Consider the following 24,119-nt stretch of genomic DNA (forward strand, 5'->3'; position numbering starts at 1 on the left):
CCTTCACCTGGCTAATGTGGACATGGTAATCAGGAGGCAGGACGGAAAACAATACATTCTCATCCCCATTTCAATCCAGAAGAGTGCAGTTACTGGCAGAATGAGACTGAGGGTGTTGTCAAAGCTGTGAGGCAGAAACTCACAGGGCTGCTGTTTTTCCACTCATGCAGCCAGCTAAGTGAGGGAGGGATGTGGCCATATAGAGGTGTGGCAGGAAATCCGAATGTTCTTTTCTGCTGGGGAGGGAAAGGAAAGCCACAAACATCATGCTACAGGGTCCTCATTGCAGGCTGAGGAGGGGGGTCACTGGAAAATATGAACAAAACAATATGTTATCATAGCACAGGCCTAGGCCCTCCCTGAATAACAAAAAGCACACAAAGAACAGAGAAGCAGAATTGTGCATCCAACACGGGTCACAGAATAACTTGTGTCAGAGAGCAGCCTCCACAACATAGAAAAAGCAGACAGTGAGGCACTAAGGAGAATTAAATGGAACTTTTGCATCAGAGTTTACTGGAATGCTTAATTTGTCCCTCTTTGAAAAATGGGACATTAATTAAATTTTTGCCAAGTGGGTGACACATGATCCGGCTAGGTTTGCCAACTTAACGGTTTATTACTGGCATGGCCAGTATATTCATGTCCAGGCCGGTACGAAAATGAGCAGAATCACCCAAATCTGGTCTTTTTTTCCTTTTATCAGTAAGTACTTTGGACAGTAAACCTAAGGGAGAGCACTTTAAAATGTGTTCTCAAGCTGCCTTAATGATCCATGACTGATAGGGCTTCATGGAATTACGCAGTTGTGTGGCTGTGGAAATTTTTGCATAGTTATAGATTTGCCACATTTGTCACACAATCCATCATCTACGCATAATCTGCAGATTTTAACAAAAAATATTTTTGTTTCTAGCTCAAACGGTTAAAAAAATGCATTGACTTGTGTTGCCTGGCTCTGAAAGGCTCTTTGCCAAAGGTTACCTGGTTACTTTTCTGTTTCTTATTGCTATATTTGGGTGTTATTTGGGTCCTAATGAGTTTCACCCAATGCCCAGACAGTGTTAACAAGTTTAAAAATTACAAAATAATGAAGTAATACTATTGTGCTGCTTGGCTGCATAATTTGACTTTTCTTGCTGCATAATTTACACAAACGTGTCACATAATTTGTGCCTCCTCTGCCTCATAATTTCTGGCTCTGCTGATAGTTAAACTCAACCAAGGCAGAAAAACTGTATTAAAAATATGTTCGTTTTAAAATAAAGAATCCTCTTTAAGTATCATGATCCAGCCTTTGCAGAATCATAAAACATGAACAGATGGTTATTTTTCATTGTTTTTTTTTTACAGTTCTATGTAATGTGAACTCGATCCAAGGGCATTGGAACCCCACTTTTAATGAGCACCAGTTACATTACACAAGATCAGATTCATTTTTTTTATTTTAACCTGGATGATGAAGTGATTTTCCCAGAATCACAGGATGTTGAGTCTACGCTGATACTAGGCTCTGATTCCCCATCTCCTCGGCAGTTCGGACCTTCGTGCTACTTTTTATGTGGCCCATGCACACAACCTTTCTATCAAGGTCTGAATGTGGGAGAGGGTTGCTGGGGGGGTCCTAGGAACATGTAACAATGGCCAACAGCCATTGCAACGCTGGGCCCCTTTCACTTACTCACCCCCTACCCAGCCCACCATTGCCTCATGGCGATGGCATTGAAGGGGAGGGGGTTAAGGAAAGGCCACACCCGCAGATGGCCCAATGGCCAAAACATCACCTGACATCACAGTGAGGCTGCTTTACTCTTCCTGTCCAGGGCCCTCTGTGGAATGCAGAAGAAATAAAAGCGGCCTGCAGAAGGCAACAAAACACCAGCCCATCGCCATTGGGCTGGAGTTTCGTCGGATAGGCAAAGCGGGCAATCAGGCCTTGGCCTGATTGCCCGCTTTGCCTATCCGACCCAGCTGGCACGGAGACGCAGCAATCGCATAGGAGCAGAAACCGTTCTAGCAATTGAGGTGTTCTATGTCAGCTATTGATGCTGACATAGAATTCAGCATCAATAGCCCAATTCTGTCCTCATACTCAACAACTGTTGTCAGAAGACCCCGGGGCTACAGAATACAGTAATGGACAGTGGGCAACCCTGATTAGTACACACTGATACCCTAATAGCATCCATAACTAACCCTTTGCAAAATATTGAGGTCATGTAACATCTTGCTTTTCCTGCCACCCCCACTAAATTTCTCCAAACTGCATGCGACTGGATTAATCCAAAGATATCCTCATTCATTGTTATCAAAAGCATACTCAAGAAGAACAGAGAGGTTCTCTTTCTAGTAATGCCAACTATATGTAGAACATATTTTATTTAATTCCTACCGAGTCAACCTTTGATAAAAGAACAGTTTTTTCTTCATGAACCAACCTCTATATGAAACAACCTTTACCAATCAATGGGGCAAATTTACAATGGAATGGTGGAGCCTGGCGTTAACCCTTTCGCTGCCAGGCCTTTTCCCCCTCCTGTGCAAAGCCTTTTTTTGGCTATTTGGGGTAGTGCGCGCTTAGGCCCCTGTAACTTTTTGACCACATTAGGTATCCACGCCAAATTTGCGTCCTCTTCTTCCAACATCATGGGGATTCTAAAGGTACTTAGGGTTTGTGGATTCCCCTGGAGGGGTCACAGAAATGAGCCAAAATACAGCAAAATTTGGGGGTTTTTCGGAAAATTGGAAAAACGGGCTGCAAATGAAAGCATCTGGGTTTTTCCCTGCAAATGTTATCAAAAAAGGGTTTGTGGGGTTGAAATCACCATTTTCCCAGCTTTTCAGGGATACCAGACTTTTGTCAGAAACCCAACATTTTTTACACAGTTTTGGCATTTTTCTGGGACATAGCCTAACTTTGCTATTTTTTGTGCTTTTGACCTCCTTCCAGTTAATGGCAGAAATGGGTACAAAAGCAATAATGGATCCTGGAAAGCTATACATTTTCGAGAAGAAGACAAAATTCTGAATTCAGCAAGGGGTCATTTTTGTAGATCCAGCAAGGTTTTTTTTATAGAAACTAACAGTTAAATATAGGATAAATTGAACATTAGTTGAAAAAAAAAGCCTTTCGTGTCAGCGTTTTCACCTGTAACTTCTTCTAATTATGACAGCTCTCTGAAAGCAATATACCATTACATCCGCTGGACATTACTGGTTGTGGGGAAATATAGGACTTGTAGGTTCACCAAGAACCCGACGAACCCAGAGCCAAAAACTGAGCAGCAACTTGCAATGTTTTTTTATTATGTACCGGGAATATAGTAATTATTCTGTAAAAATGTGTACATGGAAAAATCGGTATGAAAGACACCTATGTATTTCTGAAATGGGAACAAAATATAGAGTTTAGAAACAGTAGATATTTGCACATTTCTGAAATTGGGAATACTCATACTAGCATGAGAATTATCAGTCATTTTTTAGAATGACTTCTTTTTTACACAATATCTTTCATTTGGAAGGCAGAAATGCATCGAAAGTCAATAGATAATAACAGTTCCTTTACAAAACTAAATTACCCTAAGTCTCCCGATAAAAATGGTACCTCACTTGTGTGGGTAGGCATAGTGCCCGCGACAGGAAACGGCACAAAATGCAACGTGGTCACAACTCAATATCGCAGTGAAAATTTACCCTTTTTTGGCAAAGTGCCTAGCTCTAGTTTTTTAACCCTAGCTCTGCGGGCACCTTGGGAAACCTAGCAAACCTATACATTTTTGAAAACTAGACACCCAGGGGAATCCAGGATGGGGTGACTTGACTGCCTCCCACCAGGGTCTGTTACCCAGAATCCCTTGCAAACCTAAAAAATTGTCAGAAAAAACAAATTTTCCCCACATTTCTGTGGTGGAAAGTTCAGAAATCTGCGTGGATCCACAAATTTCCACGCACCTTGCGTTCCCCAAAGTCTTACGAGAAAAACGGTACCTCACTTGTGTGGGTCGGCCTAGTGCCCGCGACAGGAAACGGCGCAAAACACAACGTGGTCACAACTCAATATCGGAGTGAAAATTTACCCTTTTTTGGCAAAGTGCCTAGCTCTAGTTTTTGAACCCTAGCTCTACGGGCACCTTGGGAAACCTAGCATACCTATACATTTTTGAAAACTAGACACCCAGGGGAATTCAGGATGGGGTGACTTGACTGCCTCCCACCAGGGTCTGTTACCCAGAATCCCTTGCAAACCTGAAAAATTAACCAAAAAAACACATTTTCCCCACATTTCTGTGGTGGAAAGTTCCGGAATCTGCGTGGATCCACAAATTTCCACCCACCCCGCGTTCCCCAAAGTCTTACGAGAAAAACGGTACCTCACTTGTGTGGGTCGGCCTAGTGCCCGCGACAGGAAACGGCGCAAAACGCAACGTGGTCACACCTCAATTTCGCAGTGAAAAATGACCCTTTTTTGGCAAAATGTCTAGCTGTAGTTTTTGAACCCTAGCTCTGCGGGCACCTTGGGAAACCTAGCAAACCTATACATATTTGAAAACTAGACACCCAGGGGAATCCATAATGGGGTGACTTGACTGCCTCCCACCAGGGTCTGTTACCCAAAATCCCTTGCAAACCTAAAAAATTGACAAAAAAAACACATTTTCCCCTCATTTCTGTGGTGGAAAGTTCCGGAATCTGCGTGGATCCACAAATTTCCACCCACCACGCGTTCCCCAAAGTCTTACGAGAAAAACGGTACCTCACTTGTGTGGGTCGGCCTAGTGCCCGCGACAGGAAACGGCGCAAAACGCAACGTGGTCACAACTCAATATCGCAGTGAAAATTTACCCTTTTTTGGCAAAGTGCCTAGCTCTAGTTTTTGAACCCTAGCTCTACGGGCACCTTGGGAAACCAGCAAACCTATACATTTTTTAAAACTAGACACCCAGGGGAATCCAGGATGGGGTGACTTGACTGCCTCCCACTAGGGTCTGTTACCCAGAATCCCTTGCCAACCTAAAAATTGTCAGAAAAAACAAATTTTCCCCACATTTCTGTGGTGGAAAGTTCAGGAATATGCGTGGATCCACAAATTTCCACCCACCTTGCGTTCCCCAAAGTCTTACGAGAAAAACGGTACCTCACTTGTGTGGGTCGGCCTAGTGCCCGCGACAGGAAACGGCGCAAAACGCAACGTGGTCACACCTCAATTTCGCAGTGAAAAATGACCCTTTTTTGGCAAAATGTCTAGCTGTAGTTTTTTAACCCTAGCTCTGCGGGCACCTTGGGAAACCTAGCAAACCTATACATTTTTGAAAACTAGACACCCAGGGGAATCCAGGATGGGGTGACTTGACTGCCTCCCACCAGGGTCTGTTACCCAGAATCCCTTGCAAACCTAAAAAATTGACAAAAAAAACACATTTTCCCCACATTTCTGTGGTGGAAAGTTCCGGGATCTGCGTGGATCCACAAATTTCCACCCACCACGCGTTCCCCAAAGTATTACGCGAAAAACGGTACCTCACTTGTGTGGGTCGGCCTAGTGCCCGCGACAGGAAACGGCGCAAAACGCAACGTGGTCACACCTCAATTTCGCAGTGAAAAATGACCGTTTTTTGGCAAAATGTCTAGCTGTAGTTTTTGAACCCTAGCTCTGCGGGCACCTTGGGAAACCTAGCGAACCTATACATTTTTGAAAACTAGACACCCAGGGGAATCCAGAATGGGGTGACGTGACTGCCTCCCACCAGGGTCTGTTACCCAAAATCCCTTGCAAACCTAAAAAATTGACAAAAAAAAACACATTTTCCCCACATTTCTGTGGTGGAAAGTTCCGGAATCTGTGTGGATCCACAAATTTCCACCCACCACGTGTTCCCCAAAGTCTTACGAGAAAAACGGTACCTCACTTGTGTGGGTCGGCCTAGTGCCCGCGACAGGAAACGGCGCAAAACGCAACGTGGTCACAACTCAATATCGCAGTGAAAATTTACCCTTTTTTGGCAAAGTGCCTAGCTCTAGTTTTTGAACCCTAGCTCTACGGGCACCTTGGGAAACCAGCAAACCTATACATTTTTGAAAACTAGACACCCAGGGGAATCCAGGATGGGGTGACTTGACTGCCTTCCACTAGGGTCTGTTACCCAGAATCCCTTGCCAACCTAAAAAATTGTCAGAAAAAACAAATTTTCCCCACATTTATGTGGTGGAAAGTTCAGGAATCTGCGTGGATCCACAAATTTCCACCCACCTTGCGTTCCCCAAAGTCTTACGAGAAAAATGGTACCTCACTTGTGTGGGTCGGCCTAGTGCCCGCGACAGGAAACGGCGCAAAACGCAACGTGGTCACAACTCAATATCGGAGTGAAAATTTACCCTTTTTTGGCAAAGTGCCTAGCTCTAGTTTTTGAACCCTAGCTCTACGGGCACCTTGGGAAACCTAGCAAACCTATACATTTTTGAAAACTCGACACCCAGGGGAATCCAGGATGGGGTGACTTGACTGCCTCCCACCAGGGTCTGTTACCCAGAATCCCTTGCAAACCTGAAAAATTGACAAAAAAAACACATTTTCCCCACATTTCTGTGGTGGAAAGTTCCGGAATCTGTGTGGATCCACAAATTTCCACCCACCCCGCATTCCCCAAAGTCTTACGAGCAAAACGGTACCTCACTTGTGTGGGTCGGCCTAGTGCCCGCGACAGGAAACGGCGCAAAACGCAACGTGGTCACACCTCAATTTCGCAGTGAAAAATGACCCTTTTTTGGCAAAATGTCTAGCTGTCGTTTTTGAACCCTAGCTCTGCGGGCACCTTGGGAAACCTAGCAAACCTATACATTTTTGAAAACTAGACACCCAGGGGAATCCAGGATGGGGTGACTTGACTGCCTCCCACCAGGGTCTGTTACCCAGAATCCCTTGCAAACCTAAAAAATTGACAAAAAAAACACATTTTCCACACATTTCTGTGGTGGAAAGTTCCGGAATCTGCGTGGATCCACAAATTTCCACCCACCACGCGTTCCCCAAAGTCTTACGAGAAAAACGGTACCTCACTTGTGTGGGTCGGCCTAGTGCCCGCGAAAGGAAACGGCGCAAAACGCAACGTGGTCACAACTCAATATCGCAGTGAAAATTTACCCTTTTTTGGCAAAGTGCCTAGCTCTAGTTTTTGAACCCTAGCTCTACGGGCACCTTGGGAAACCAGCAAACCTATACATTTTTTAAACCTAGACACCCAGGGGAATCCAGGATGGGATGACTTGACTGCCTCCCACCAGGGTCTGTTACCCAGAATCCCTTGCAAACCTAAAAAATTGTCAGAAAAAACAAATTTTCCCCACATTTCTGTGGTGGAAAGTTCAGGAATCTGCGTGGATCCACAAATTTCCACCGACCTTGCGTTCCCCAAAGTCTTTTGAGAAAAACGGTACCTCACTTGTGTGGGTCGTCCTAGTGCCCGCGACAGGAAACGGCGCAAAACGCAACGTGGTCACAACTCAATATCGCAGTGAAAATTTACCCTTTTTTGGCAAAGTGCCTAGCTCTAGTTTTTGAACCCTGGCTCTACGGGCACCTTGGGAAACCAGCAAACCTATACATTTTTGAAAACTAGACACCCAGGGGAATCCAGGATGGGGTGACTTGACTGCCTCCCACTAGGGTCTGTTTCCCAGAATCCCTTGCCAACCTAAAAAATTGTCAGAAAAAACAAATTTTCCCCACATTTCTGTGGTGGAAAGTTCAGGAATCTGCGTGGATCCACAAATTTCCACCCACCTTGCGTTCCCCAAAGTCTTACGAGAAAAACGGTACCTCACTTGTGTGGGTCGGCCTAGTGCCCGCGACAGGAAACGGCGCAAAACGCAACGTGGTCACACCTCAATTTCGCAGTGAAAAATGACCCTTTTTTGGCAAAATGTCTAGCTGTAGTTTTTTAACCCTTTTACCCTAGCTCTGCGGGCACCTTGGGAAACCTAGCAAACCTATACATTTTTGAAAACTAGACACCCAGGGGAATCCAGGATGGGATGACTTGACTGCCTCCCACCAGGGTCTGTTACCCAGAATCCCTTGCAAACCTAAAAAATTGACAAAAAAAACACATTTTCCCCACATTTCTGTGGTGGAACGTTCCGGGATCTGCGTGGATCCACAAATTTCCACCCACCACGCGTTCCCCAAAGTCTTACGAGAAAAACGGTACCTCACTTGTGTGGGTCGGCCTAGTGCCCGCGACAGGAAACGGCGCAAAACGCAACGTGGTCACACCTCAATTTCGCTGTGAAAAATGACCCTTTTTTGGCAAAATGTCTAGCTGTAGTTTTTGAACCCTAGCTCTGCGGGCACCTTGGGAAACCTAGCAAACCTATACATTTTTGAAAACTAGACACCCAGGGGAATCCAGAATGGGGTGACTTGACTGCCTCCCACCAGGGTCTGTTACCCAAAATCCCTTGCAAACCTAAAAAATTGACAAAAAAACCACATTTTCCCCACATTTCTGTGGTGGAAAGTTCAGGAATCTGCGTGGATCCACAAATTTTCACCGACCTTGCGTTCCCCAAAGTCTTACGAGAAAAACGGTACCTCACTTGTGTGGGTCGGCCTAGTGCCCGCGACAGGAAACGGCGCAAAACGCAACGTGGTCACACCTCAATTTCGCAGTGAAAAATGACCCTTTTTTGGCAAAATGTCTAGCTGTAGTTTTTGAACCCTAGCTCTGCGGGCACCTTGGGAAACCTAGCAAACCTATACATTTTTGAAAACTAGACACCCAGGGGAATCCAGGATGGGGTGACTTGACTGCCTCCCACCAGGGTCTGTTACCCAGAATCCCTTGCAAACCTAAAAAATTGACAAAAAAAACACATTTTCCCCACATTTCTGTGGTGGAAAGTTCCGGGATCTGCGTGGATCCACAAATTTCCACCCACCACGCGTTCCCCAAAGTCTTACGAGAAAAACGGTACCTCACTTGTGTGGGTCGGCCTAGTGCCCGCGACAGGAAACGGCGCAAAACGCAACGTGGTCACACCTCAATTTCGCAGTGAAAAATGACCCTTTTTTGGCAAAATGTCTAGCTGTAGTTTTTGAACCCTAGCTCTGCGGGCACCTTGGGAAACCTAGCAAACCTATACATTTTTTAAAACTAGATACCCAGGGGAATCCAGAATGGAGTGACTTGACTGCCTCCCACCAGGGTCTGTTACCCAAAATCCCTTGCAAACCTAAAAAATTGACAAAAAAAAACAAATTTTCCCCACATTTCTGTGGTGGAAAGTTCAGGAATCTGCGTGGATCCACACATTTCCACCCACCTTGCGTTCCCCAAAGTCTTACGAAAAAAACGGTACCTCACTTGTGTGGGTCGGCCTAGTGCCCGCGACAGGAAACGGCGCAAAACGCAACGTGGTCACAACTCAATATCGCAGTGAAAATGTACCCTTTTTTGGCAAAGTGCCTAGCTCTAGTTTTTTAACCCTAGCTCTACGGGCACCTTGGGAAACCTAGCAAACCTATACATTTTTGAAAACTAGACACCCAGGGGAATCCAGGAAGGGGTGACTTGACTGCCTCCCACCAGGGTCTGTTACCCAGAATCCCTTGCAAACCTGAAAAATTGACAAAAAAAACACATTTTCCCCACATTTCTGTGGTGGAAAGTTCCGGAATCTGCGTGGATCCACAAATTTCCACCCACCCCGCATTCCCCAAAGTCTTACGAGCAAAACGGTACCTCACTTGTGTGGGTCGGCCTAGTGCCCGCGACAGGAAACGGCGCAAAACGCAACGTGGTCACACCTCAATTTCGCAGTGAAAAATGACCCTTTTTTGGCAAAATGTCTAGCTGTAATTTTTGAACCCTAGCTCTGCGGGCACCTTGGGAAACCTAGCAAACCTATACATTTTTGAAAACTAGACACCCAGGGGAATCCAGGATGGGGTGACTTGACTGCCTCCCACCAGGGTCTGTTACCCAAAATCCCTTGCAAACCTAAAAAATTGACACAAAAAAACACATTTTCCCCACATTTCTGTGGTGGAAAGTTCCGGAATCTGCGTGGATCCACAAATTTCCACCCACCACGTGTTCCCCAAAGTCTTACGAGAAAAACGGTACCTCACTTGTGTGGGTCGGCCTAGTGCCCGCGACAGGAAACGGCGCAAAACGCAATGTGGTCACAACTCAATATCGCAGTGAAAATTTACCCTTTTTTGGCAAAGTGCCTAGCTCTAGTTTTTGAACCCTAGCTCTATGGGCACCTTGGGAAACCAGCAAACCTATACATTTTTGAAAACTAGACACCCAGGGGAATCCAGGATGGGGTGACTTGACTGCCTCCCACTAGGGTCTGTTACCCAGAATCCCTTGCCAACCTAAAAAATTGTCAGAAAAAACACATTTTCCCCACATTTCTGTGGTGGAAAGTTCAGGAATCTGCGTGGATCCACAAATTTCCACCTACCTTGCGTTCCCCAAAGTCTTACGAGAAAAACGGTACCTCACTTGTGTGGGTCGGCCTAGTGCCCGCGACAGGAAACGGCGCAAAACGCAACGTGGTCACAACTCAATATCGGAGTGAAAATTTACCCTTTTTTGGCAAAGTGCCTAGTTCTAGTTTTTGAACCCTAGCTCTACGGGCACCTTGGGAAACCTAGCAAACCTATACATTTTTGAAAACTAGACACCCAGGGGAATCCAGGATGGGGTGACTTGACTGCCTCCCACCAGGGTCTGTTACCCAGAATCCCTTGCAAACCTGAAAAATTGACAAAAAAAACACATTTTCCCCACATTTCTGTGGTGGAAAGTTCCGGAATCTGCGTGGATCCACAAATTTCCACCCACCCCGCATTCCCCAAAGTCTTACGAGCAAAACGGTACCTCACTTGTGTGGGTCGGCCTAGTGCCCGCGACAGGAAACGGCGCAAAACGCAACGTGGTCACACCTCAATTTCGCAGTGAAAAATGACCCTTTTTTGGCAAAATGTCTAGCTGTAATTTTTGAACCCTAGCTCTGCGGGCACCTTGGGAAACCTAGCAAACCTATACATTTTTGAAAACTAGACACCCAGGGGAATCCAGGATGGGGTGACTTGACTGCCTCCCACCAGGGTCTGTTACCCAGAATCCCTTGCAAACCTAAAAAATTGACAAAAAAAACACATTTTCCACACATTTCTGTGGTGGAAAGTTCCGGAATCTGCGTGGATCCACAAATTTCCACCCACCACGCGTTCCCCAAAGTCTTACGACAAAAACGGTACCTCACTTGTGTGGGTCGGCCTAGTGCCCGCGACAGGAAACGGCGCAAAACGCAACGTGGTCACAACTCAATATCGCAGTGAAAATTTACCCTTTTTTGGCAAAGTGCCTAGCTCTAGTTTTTGAACCCTAGCTCTACGGGCACCTTGGGAAACCAGCAAACCTATACATTTTTGAAACCTAGACACCCAGGGGAATCCAGGATGGGGTGACTTGACTGCCTCCCACCAGGGTCTGTTACCCAGAATCCCTTGCAAACCTAAAAAATTGTCAGAAAAAACAAATTTTCCCCACATTTCTGTGGTGGAAAGTTCAGGAATCTGCGTGGATCCACAAATTTCCACCGACCTTGCGTTCCCCAAAGTCTTTTGAGAAAAACGGTACCTCACTTGTGTGGGTCGGCCTAGTGCCCGCGACAGGAAACGGCGCAAAACGCAACGTGGTCACACCTCAATTTCGCAGTGAAAAATGACCCTTTTTTGGCAAAATGTCTAGCTGTAGTTTTTGAACCCTAGCTCTGCGGGCACCTTGGGAAACCTAGCAAACCTATACATTTTTGAAAACTAGACACCCAGGGGAATCCAGGATGGGGTGACTTGACTGCCTTCCACCAGGGTCTGTTACCCAAAATCCCTTGCAAACCTAAAAAATTGACAAAAAAAAACACATTTTCCCCACATTTCTGTGGTGGAAAGTTCCAGAATATGTGTGGATCCACAAATGTCCACCCACCCCGCGTTCCCCAAAGTCTTACGAGAAAAACGGTACCTCACTTGTGTAGGTCGGCCTAGTGTACGCGACAGGAAACGGCGCAAAACGCAACGTGGTCACACCTCCATTTCGCAGTGAAAAATGACCATTTTTTGGCAAAATGTCTAGCTGTAGTTTTTGAACCCTAGCTCTGCGGGCACCTTGGGAAACCTAGCTAACCTATACATTTTTGAAAACTAGACACCCAGGGGAATCCAGGATGGGGTGACTTGACTGCCTCCCACCAGGGTCTGTTACCCAGAATCCCTTGCAAACCTAAAAAATTGACAAAAAAAACACATTTTCCACACATTTCTGTGGTGGAAAGTTCCGGAATCTGCGTGGATCCACAAATTTCCACCCACCACGCGTTCCCTAAAGTCTTACGAGAAAAACGGTACCTCACTTGTGTGGGTCGGCCTAGTGCCCGCGACAGGAAACGGCGCAAAACGCAACGTGGTCACAACTCAATATCGCAGTGAAAATTTACCCTTTTTTGGCAAAGTGCCTAGCTCTAGTTTTTGAACCCTAGCTCTACGGGCACCTTGGGAAACCAGCAAACCTATACATTTTTGAAACCTAGACACCCAGGGGAATCCAGGATGGGGTGACTTGACTGCCTCCCACCAGGGTCTGTTACCCAGAATCCCTTGCAAACCTAAAAAATTGACAAAAAAAACACATTTTCCCCACATTTCTGTGGTGGAAAGTTCCGGAATCTGCGTGGATCCACACATTTCCACCCATCCCGCGTTCCCCAAAGTCTTACGAGAAAAACGGTACCTCACTTGTGTGGGTCGGCCTAGTGCCCGCGACAGGAAACGGCGCAAAACGCAACGTGGTCACACCTCAATTTCGCAGTGAAAAATGACCCTTTTTTGGCAAAATGTCTAGCTGTCGTTTTAGAACCCTAGCTCTGCGGGCACCTTGGGAAACCTAGCAAACCTATACATTTTTGAAAACTAGACACCCAGGGGAATCCAGAATGGGGTGACGTGACTGCCTCCCACCAGGGTCTGTTACCCAAAATCCCTTGCAAACCTAAAAAATTGACAAAAAAAACACATTTTCCCCACATTTCTGTGGGGAAAGTTCCGGAATCTGCGTGGATCCACAAATTTCCACCCACCCCGCGTTCCCCAAAGTCTTACGAGAAAAACGGTACCTCACTTGTGTGGGTCGGCCCAGTGCCCGCGACAGGAAACGGCGCAAAACGCAACATGGTCACACCTCAATTTCGCAGTGAAAAATGACCCTTTTTTGGCAAAATGTCTAGCTGTAGTTTTTGAACCCTAGCTCTGCGGACACCTTGGGAAACCTAGAAAACCTATACATTTTTAAAAACTAGACACCCAGGGGAATCCAGGATGGGGTGACTTGACTGCCTCCCACCAGGGTCTGTTACCCAGAATCCCTTGCAAACCTAAAAAAATGACAAAAAAACCACATTTTCCCCACATTTCTGTGGTAGAAAGTTCCGGAATCTGCGTGGATCCACAAATTTCCTACCACCCAGCGTTCCTCCGGGTCTCCCGATAAAAACGGTGCCTCACTCGTTTGAAAGGCCCAAGTACCTGCGACAGGCAAGGCCCCAAAACGTATTGAGGCGACATGAAAATTGCTTACCTCAAAACGACCTGGTTTTGCAAGGGGGGTCACCTGGTTTTTTGGCCCGGTACTCGGCGGCCACCTAGGGGAACCTACCAAACCCACACATTTCTGAAAGCTAGACACCCGGGGGATTCCAGGAGGTATGGCTTGTGTGGATCCCCCAACGTTTCCTTACCCAGAATGCCCTGCAAACCTCAAATTTAGCTGAAAAAATCACCTTTTTCACACATTTTTGTGTGTGAAAGTTTTGGCATCACCGGGCTGACACAAATTTCCTACCACCCAGCGTTCCCCGGGTCACCCGCTAAAAACGGTGCCTCACTCGTGTGGGAGGCCCAAGTACCCGCGACAGGCAAGGCCCCAAAACTTATTGAGGCGACATGAATATTGCCTACCTCAAAACGACCTGGTTTTGCAAGGGGGGTCACCTGGGTTTTTGGCCTGGTGCTCAGCGGCCACCTAGGGGAACCTACCAAACCCACACATTTCTGAAAACTAGACACCCGGGGGATTCCAGGGAGGTATGGCTTGCGTGGATCCCCCAACTTTTCCTTACCCAGAATGCCCTGCAAACCTCAAATTTAGCTGAAAAAATCACCTTTTTCACACATTTTTGTGTGGGAAAGTTGAGGCATCACCGGGCTGACACAAATTTCCTACCACCCAGCGTTCCCCCGGGTCTCCCGATAAAAATGGTGCCTCACTCGTGTGGGAGGTCCAAGTACCCGCGACAGGCAAGGCCCCAAAACGTATTGAGGCGACATAAAAATTGCCTACCTCAAAACGACCTGGTTTTGCAAGGGGGGTCACCTGGGTTTTTGGCCCGGTGCTCAGCGGCCACCTAGGGGAACCTACCAAACCCACACTTTTCTGAAAACTAGACACCCGGGGGATTCCAGGGAGGTATGGCTTGCATGGATCCCCCAACGTTTCCTTACCCAGAATGCCCTGCAAACCTCAAATTTAGCTGAAAAAATCACCCTTTTCACTCATTTTTGTGTGGGAAAGTTGAGGCATCACCGGGCTGACACAAATTTCCTACCATCCAGCGTTCCCCCGGGTCTCCCGATAAAAATGGTGCCTCACTCGTGTGGGAGGCCCAAGTACCCGCGACAGGCAAGGCCCCAAAACGTATTGAGGCGACATGAAAATTGCCTACCTTAAAACGACCTGGTTTTGCAAGGGGGGTCACCTGGGTTTGTGGCCTGGTGCTCAGCGGCCACCTAGGGGAACCTACCAAACCCACACATTTCTGAAAACTAAGCACCCGGGGGATTCCAGGGAGGTATGGCTTGCGTGGATCCCCCAACGTTTCCTTACCCAGAATGCCCTGCAAACCTCAAATTTACCTGAAAAAATCCCCTTTTTCACACGTTTTTGTGTGGGAAAGTTGAGGCATCACCGGGCTGACACAAATTTCCTACCACCCAGCGTTCCCCCGGGTCTCCCGATAAAAACGGTGCCTCACTTGTGTGGGAGGCCTAAGTACCCGCGACAGGCAAGGGTCCAGACCGTAGTGCGCCTCAACAGGCAAGGGTCCTAAACGTAGTGCGCCTCACTACGTTTTGGGCCCTTGTCTGTCGCGGGTACTGGGGCCTCCCACACAAGTGAGGCACCATTTTTACCGAGAGACCCAGGGGAACGCTGGGAGGTGGGAAATTTGAGTGAGCCCGGTGATGCCACAACTTTCCCACACAGAAATGTGTGAAAAAAGTGATTTTTTCAGCTAAAATTGAGGTTTGCAGGGGATTCTGGGTAAGGAAACTTTGGGGGATCCATGCAAGTCATACTTCCCTGGAAGCCCCCGGGTGTCTAGTTTTTAGAAATATATGGGTTTAGTAGGTTTCCCTAGATGGCCGCCGAGCACCGGGCCAAAAACCCAGGTGACCCCCCTTGCAAAACCAGGTCGTTTTGAGATAGGCAATTTTGATGTCACCTCACTACTTTTTGGGCCCTTGCCTGTCGCGGGTACTTGGGCCTTCCACACAAGTGAGGCACCATTTTTACCGGGAGACCCAGGGGAACGCTGGGAGGTGGGAAATTTGAGGGAGCCTGGTGATGCCACAACTTTCCCACACAAAAATGTGTGAAAAAAGTGATTTTTTCAGCTAAAATTGAGGTTTGCAGGGGATTCTGGGTAAGGAAACGTTGGGGGATCCATGCAAGCCATACCTCCCTGGAAGCCCCCGGGTGTCTAGTTTTCAGAAATGTATGGGTTTGGTAGGTTTCCCTAGATGGCCGCCGAGCACCGGGCCAAAAACCCAGGTAACCCCCCTTGCAAAACCAGGTGGTTTTGAGATAGGCAATTTTTATGTCACCTCACTACGTTTTGGGCCCTTGTCTGTTGCGGGTACTTGGGCCTCCCACACAAGTGAGGCACCATTTTTACCGGGAGGCCCAGGGGAACGCTGGGAGGTGGGAAATTTGAGATGGATTTCAGTATGGATTGTGGTGGACAGGCCTTCAAGGTTAACCCACAATTGACACCACTAGGGTACACCTGCTTGTGCTAAGACATCAAGCCTTCTAAGGTCTAGTGGGGCCTTCTACGGTCTAGCATGGGAATGGGATCCCTCAGTACAGTGGTGTGGTGGACTGGTCATGAATGCGGAACCCGGTTCCCCAGTTCCAAGTTCTACAGCTCTGGCCATAGTGCCACATCCCCACTGAACACCATACTTGCCCACTGAGAGAAATTCGCACTGCCTTCAGCTATAACCTAATTGTGCCCGCTATAAACACTTGGATGTGGCCCAATTCAAATTATGCACTTGATAAGAGTAATATGCTGCCTAAAATTTTTTTTAAAAAGCAACCACTCATAGGGAATGCAAAGCATGTGAAATGTAAGCAGAAACAACATGGTTACCTAAACGATCTCTCACTAACTATTCAGAAATCTGCGAGTGGTTTCACCTGAAAAGTTATGGACATGACTAGAGGGCCCTGAAGGGAACCGTTTCACTGTCCATTGCTTACATCCTTACAAAACGTAAGCAGTATGGTATAAAAAGACCACATCCATAAACACAGAGCCATGGTACACATTGTGTTTTCCAATCCACCCATCAACCAGTTATTGCAGTACCTCCAGGAATGGTACACTCTCCCAACCTGGAAACAACAATGCTCTTCAAAGAAAGACGAGAAAATGAAAGTAGCACTTCACTGGCAAACTCTGTAAAGTGATGCTGGTGTATTTGGATGTAAAAAAAACCAATCTGCCACTTTGCAACCCCTCTGTCTTGCTATTAGTTAGGTATCATATAAGAAATTCTATTTCTCTACATGCTGCTGCACTTTGGATTTGAAAAACTAAAAAGAAGGGCATTTCTCGGATCCATTTCACAGGGAAGCAACTAGAAAGACGAGCGTTTTTCAAATTTGGATCCATTTCACAGGGAAGCAACAACAGGCACACACGAACGAAGCCGAGCCTCGTGGCATGCCTGGGCAAACCAAAGTGCCCCCACCCTAACCCAAACCCACCGATGCAAAAATCATGCTGCTGCACTTTGGATTTGAAAAATTACAAAGAAGGGCATTTCTCGGCATTTTTGGATCCATTTCACAGGGAAGCAACTAGAAAGACGAGCGTTTTCAAATTTGGATCCATTTCACAGGGAAGCAACAACAGGCACACACGAACGAAGCCGAGCCTCGTGGCATGCCTTAGCATACCAAAGTCCCCCCACCCTAACCCAAACCCACCGATGCAAGAAACCCCCCTCCCCAGCCCCAAAACTCACCTTTACTCTCCGTGGCGCAGGAAGCAAATGGCTTCCTGCGCCTCGGAGAGCAAAGGGAAACCTCCAATGACGTCAGCGCGGCTCGCGCGCTGACGTCATTGATGACGCGGGGGGGCGGGGGGAGGCAGGGGAAGGTCTTCCCCTGCCTTCCCAGTAAAAAAAAAAAGATCGACCACTCACGGGGGGAGCGCCAGCGCTTCCCCCGTGGGTGGGTGTCAGGACGAGATGGTCTCGTCATGGGCACAGCGTGACTGTGCTCCATGACGAGACCATCCGGGCTGTACAGGAGTCTTCCACCTGTGATGTCCAGGCACCTGAAACGTGACTTTAACACACCAAATGAGCACTCCACAATGCCCCTGGTGCGTTTGTGGGACGTATTGTACTGCCTCTGGGCCTGGGTGTTCGTGTCTCGAAGGGGTGTCATCATCCACGGGCAGAGTGCATATCCTTGATCACCTGTGACAGGGGAGAGAGCTATGTGTCAATCGGTGGTTCTGCATTGTGTGTTGGCAGGCTTATTATTTTAGTGGTGTGTGCGACTTTAGGATTTATGTTTGACATGTATTGCTTGTGGCAAATGAGCGGCGTTAATTTGTATTACGTTACCTCACAGCTGCTCCTCACTCCTCCCCAGCCTATTTACTTGTGTGCGCTGTGCGGTTGCATCACTTGCACTCCAAAGACACACCATTGTCATGTCTGTCTGCGCATGTCCAAAAGCCTGACAACGACACTGTGATATTGGCCGTTGACGGTGGTCGGCCACGTGTGTGTAGGCCTATGTCCAGGATATGGCGGACAAAGAGACACACACAGTAGTTACTTTGGTGGCCATCCCAGAAGTGAACCACGCTCAGAGCCCCAGGCTATTTGTTCCCACTCCTTCGCTGGACTGGTGTACGCCGGCCCAGCCCACTCCGCTTACGATTGCAGGGGGGACGACATAGCTACATGTCCAAGGTCTTCCCCACTGCCTGAGGTAACATGGTTGCGTCCACTGTCCACAACACTACAAACACCAGCAGTATATGTCCACATGGACATGTCTGTGCTCTGCATACTGAAGTCTGTCCAGCACATCACCGCCACACTTGGCATTGTGTACATTCTTATTCATTGGTCACTTGCCTCCTTCACACAGACTTGGTTCCCACCCCTCCCCACGTTCTGCAATTTTGTGGCAGAGGTCCCATGACGTGTATGGTTTGTCTACATGGCTGGCCACGGTTACCACAGTTACTTGTGTTGTCATGTCTGGTAGGTGGGCATGTTGTTTGGCATGTTGCATGTGATTTGGTAATGTGGGCATTCCCACAGATGTGACTTGCATGATTGTGAATTGAGGTGTATGGTGTGCTCATTTGGTACTTACCAACGAGCAGTGCATTTCCATAGGTGCCATCCTCGAAGCGCTCGTTGATGATGGACTGTCGGAAGATGTAGAAATCATGCACACTGCCTAGGTAGTTCGCGACGACGTTGGTGAAGAGTCCCCCGTGGTCCACTATTGCCTGCACATTCATAGAATGAGTGTGCTTTCTGTTGCAGTAGTTGTGTGCAGTGTGGGCAGGGGGCACAAGTAGGAACTGTGTGCAGTCAATTGCCCTCAACACATGCAGGAAGCCAGCTATGGCGTAGAAGCCTTGCTTGGTCTGTTCCTGCGCAGTGTGGGGGAAGTGAAGATGTTGGGGTACCAAGCTGATGATGGCATCCAAGAGAGGTGTGAGGAACTTTGATAGGGCTGGCTGTGAGACTCCTCCGACTCTGGCAGTTGTTGTTTGAAAGGTACCGGAGGCCAACAGGTGCAGCACAGCCAGCAGCTTTGTCTGCGGAGGGATGTTGTTTGTCCGCTGTGTTGGTACTGTCAGCCTGTGGGTGATGTGGGTCAGGATGTGGAGGATGGTTGTCCTTTTGAGCCTGTAGTGGGCAATGACATCCTGTTGCGTTAAGTCTGTGAGGCTGATGCGTTTTCGGAAGGTCCGCAGTCTTGTTCTGCGCTGCCACTGTGGTAGTCTGGGGGGTTGTCCGGGGGGGACCTGGGGGTGGTGGCGGCGGTAGCGGTGAGTGTTGTGGCCCTCTTGGGTCTCTGAGCTGCATGATCAGTAGCTCCATGACATGTGTTGGTCTTCAGATATGGCTCTGGGCTGGACTCCCTTTTATACTGCACTGCAGGCTGTCGTCCTGCTTAACACCAGTAGAAGGCAGGTGTTAAATCCCTGCTGCTAACGCGCCTTATCACCTGTTTTTGGATCGCATCGCCGATCTGGCTGCTCGTTGAGAATGTCGCGAAGTGGTGTTTTCGTGTGTTTTTGCACGGGAACGCCTACTCTGCATGCCATTAGCGTTAGTTGTCGCTCTTTTCGGTGGCGATTTTTTTTGCGGTAGCTGTTGCTGGAAAACTGGCGATATAGGCAGTTTGCACCAGGTTGAGAATAGGGCGAAAAATCTATCGCCACTTTTGCTGCACTAAAGTGCCGATAAATCGGCGATAAATCCTCGAGAATATGCCCCTAAGTGTCAAAGCTGTTAAGTTTCAGCGGATTGCTGCAGCCAAACTGAACGATGCAAACTCTATCTGTGCTGTAAAAACTTGATGTAAGTGTTGCATTCTAACTACACTTTCTGCCTGTAATTGACACTGTACATTTTTCCTTAGCATGTCATCACAATTAAAACTTTAATACTCACGTAATTAGATATTGTCTGTTTTATAACAGACTGATTTATGTTGCAAAATTGCACTGATCTGCACGCCACAGTTCAAAAACCTTGTTTCATATGGCACATTTTACTGTACCATGTGCCAAAAGAGGGTCGGCCCTGATTTACTTCGCTATTGCGCCTTGCACACTGTTCTCCTTAGCGGTTAAACATGCTGCATGGCATTTGACACTCTATATTGCTTTGTAACCTTACAATGTGTCATCGATCAAAGTGCTCCTTTGCACTTTGTGTTTTATATTGTAATGTCTGCTTTTATAACGGGCCGGCCCGGGAGCTGGACAATCTTGTTTTGCACTCAGCCCTGCTGAGCGTACCGTACCTCTGCTTTTAAATGGGTTGGTTCTGGATTCCATATAAAATATTCCTGGTTTACTCTATCAGGGGCGGCCTTAGGCATGTGCAAGCTGTGCACCTGCACAGGGCCACCAAACCCCAGGGGCCACCACGAGGAATCGGATACACTACATATTCGTGGCGGCCCCTGGCAGGGATTTGGCACATGAACGACTGAGGCGTGCTAAATCCAATGTGATGCACGCTGAATGGTTGTTCTTATACTCTTTTCCTTTCTAACCCAGTCTCGTCTTTGTGTGGGGTCAGCCTTGTTTCGGGCTCTTCTGGTAGGTCTTGTGCTTGTTTAGAACTTTTTTTCCAGGAGAATCGAGCTTGTTTTCATAGTCCAGTTATGGCACCTCCGGAGGCTCGCATGCGCGCGCATGCGCAGTGCCCGCGAGTCCTGCAGCGAAGGGGTTACAGAAGCACCACGCATCACTGGCAGCAGGAGGGGTGGCAGCACCCGTGCCCGGCGTGCAGCGAGCAGCACCGAGACCGGCCGAGGCCATGCACCGGCACGCCTAGAGACCCTGGGCAAGAAAGGCCGCCTTGCAGAGGATAGCATGCCAGTGTGCAACCTTTGGTGCCAGCTGCGAGGTGTCAGGGCATGGGGAGGGGGAGTGAGGAGGTCAGCGTGTGCCACTGCAGAGTGAACCCGAGGGAAGGTGAGCCATTGGACGAGGGTGTGGGGAGCCCTGGGGAGGAGGGCAGATCAGGCATAGGAATGCATCCCAGCCCGTGGGGGTGAGGAGCCGGGGGCGTGGGGAAGGTTGGGTGAGGATGTTATTGTAGATGGTGTGTGCTTTGGGTCTGGGTGGAGGTAAGCCATGTGAGGTGGCGAGCTGGAGGTATTCTGGTGGTCATGGGAAGGGAGGGCATGATGAATCGTGAGAGAGAGCCTCTCTCTCACGATTCATCTCTGAGAGGGCGCAGGTCGGAAAGGTGGTCACCGTGCGCCAGGGGTAGGGAGTGGTACAGATCGGCGCTGTATGTTGAGGGAAGAGTGAGTCAGGAGTGCAGGGGTGGTGTTTACTTGTGGCTGAGGGGAGGCATGGTGACTTTTGGAGGTGTAACTTGGGAGGCACGGTCGTATTGGGGGGAAGAGGAGAGCAGGGTAGAGGTGTTAGACGTAATGTTAAGGATTCATTAAAATGATTACATTTACTTATCAACAATCATGAAAACAGACTTTGAAGCTGATACTTGTGATCTAATGAGTGGATCTGCCTGCACAAATCTTTTAAAACATCGAGTGTTCGAATGTACTTGGCATTTGGTTATGTCTGTTTATATGGTGTTGAGGCAGACATGAAATGCAAGCACCTATGGATGGACGCCTGGAATAGGATGGAAGTGCCTACCCATGTTAACTCAATCTAATGCCCTTTTGCAGAGACCTTGGTAGGAGACTGGCTTCTTGATCATTTCTTTAATTACATTCCAGTGCTTGTCATGTGACTAGCAGAGAAAACTAGTTTAACTAGTCCTCAGTTTGCAATTGGTGAAGCAGCCTTCTCTGTCCATACTAGGGGCATAGTTACCATTGGTTCAGCAAGTACAGTGGTACTGAGACCCAAACCCCTCAGGGGCCTATTGAACCCTGATAATTGCTATATTTTACTTCCTGAGCAGCAGCCAAAGGGGCCATTTTCCTTCCTTATGCCACGGCCCATGGGGTCGTTGGTACGCTGTGCTAGTGATTCGTACGTCTGCTTGAAAGTTGTCTCCTGACTGGATGTTCCTTGCACATTAATTTTGCTTCAGTGAACCTCTAGTGCCTTTTCATAGCCTTCGGACTCACTGTAATTAATCCTTGTTTAATAGGTGCTCTGAAAGCGAGCAGAACTGGTTGCTGGAATATGGCACTATACAAGAAACCTTAATTAAATATATTGTATTTTGTCTTTTGACAATGTGGTAAAGTGGACGAATCTTTGGTTACCTGTAGGCTGTCTTCAGGATCAGTTAGTGACGTACTGAGACAGGTCTCTGTGTGCCATGATTTCAAGGTAGCTTACTCTCTTCCTGCTAAGGTCACTTCCCAAATAGATCATGAACTATTCTCCAGGCTCTACTGTTCTCAGTGGACTGAGAAAACAGACCTTGTATGCCAAGTCACATGATCTACCCTATAGTTTTATAACACTCTTCAAATAAACCTTCCATATGTGGCTAGTCCTCATAATGGGTCCTACATGTAGTGGGAAGGGTAATTACTATCAATCAGTCAGGGTTTGTAAAGCTCAGCTGCTTCACACATAAGGGTCTCGAGGCGGTGTGGGATTCATGCTGCTGGATCATGCTGCTTGTTGGTTGAACAGCGAGGTCTTGTGGTCCTTCCTGAACTGCTGGAGCGTTGGTGAGGCTCTGAGGTGCAGGGGGAGGGTTTTCAGGTCTTCACTGCCAGGTGGGAGAAGTAGCAGCCTCCACTGTTTTATCAGCGTCTGCATTGGGTGGCTGCTAGGGAGATGGTTCTGGAACATATTTTCCTGGTAGGTTGGTGGAAATTCACTCGTTCATTAAGGTATGCTGGTCCTTCATTGTGTAGTCCAGGGAAGACATGGCTTGGCAGTTCGGGCTGGACTGTTCCCATGAGGCACAGGGTCAAGGCTGATTTGCATATGGCCATGTCTGAACTGGCGTGGTGTGGTGAGAAAAAAAACGATGGATTTAGGCCCAGATCTCTGTACTGGGGTGAATGTATGACATTGTTCTGCATTCTGTCCATCAACTGTTGTTTTTGCAAGAAAATAAAAATGACACATCAAAATCTTTCAGCAGCCACCACTGCTGATTGTCTTCTTTTTTTCCCTACCCACTGCTAGCCTCGCCCGCTACATTGCAAGCAAAATGAAGAGAATTCGAGTACACAAATCTGGTTATTCGAAACGAAAGAGAAAGGTGGCTCAGCAGGCTTTCGTAGAGTCACAGGAAGGAGCAATCCTGAACTTTATCACACAAGGGAAACCTAAAGATGGAGAATCCTCTGGCCAGAGTACTGCTGATGCACTAGGTAAAACAGGCGCTGACGACCATAAAGAAGAACAAAAAATGATGATATCCATGAGCAGAATGATACTCATGAGCAGACCAATGAAAATGAACAAGGTGACTCTGAAATTGATACAAACAAGCAGCAATTATCAACTCAGGATGAGGATTATTACAAAAGACCCTTAGACAGAGAAACTGAAACATCATTCATCGGTCCATCAACATCTGGCATTCTGAAGGAGGTTCAGAGTTTACAGACGGATGATGCTGGTATTGAAAAGGAAGCCAAAGAGCAAGACCATGTTACAGACCCGTGTTCTGAATATGATTTATGTGATTGGAGGGATCCTGCTTTGTGGCCGAACTCTCTTACGGACGCGCAACGTGTTTTTCTTGTTGAAAGGAGTCTCTCCAGAGACCCAGATTCTAAAACAAAGTATCCAAGTGATGAGCAATCAAAAAGTTAACGTCGTTTTTCTGTTACCATGTTACTGGTCATCTAACGCCTTTTCTGGACGTTTTATTAAAACACCTTCCTGAGCTCCGCCCCGCCCGGACCCCCTCTTCCGGGGCCCCCTACCTGCGCTCCCTGCACAGGGCCACCATGAGCCTAGAGCCGCCCCTGACTCTATCATGGAGCTTTGCACATTTCTTTCCTGATGGAGTCAAACGACTGCCCCGATTT

The sequence above is a fragment of the Triturus cristatus genome, chromosome 7, assembly GCF_964204655.1.
Source record: "Triturus cristatus chromosome 7, aTriCri1.1, whole genome shotgun sequence".
Classification (NCBI taxonomy): domain Eukaryota; kingdom Metazoa; phylum Chordata; class Amphibia; order Caudata; family Salamandridae; genus Triturus; species Triturus cristatus.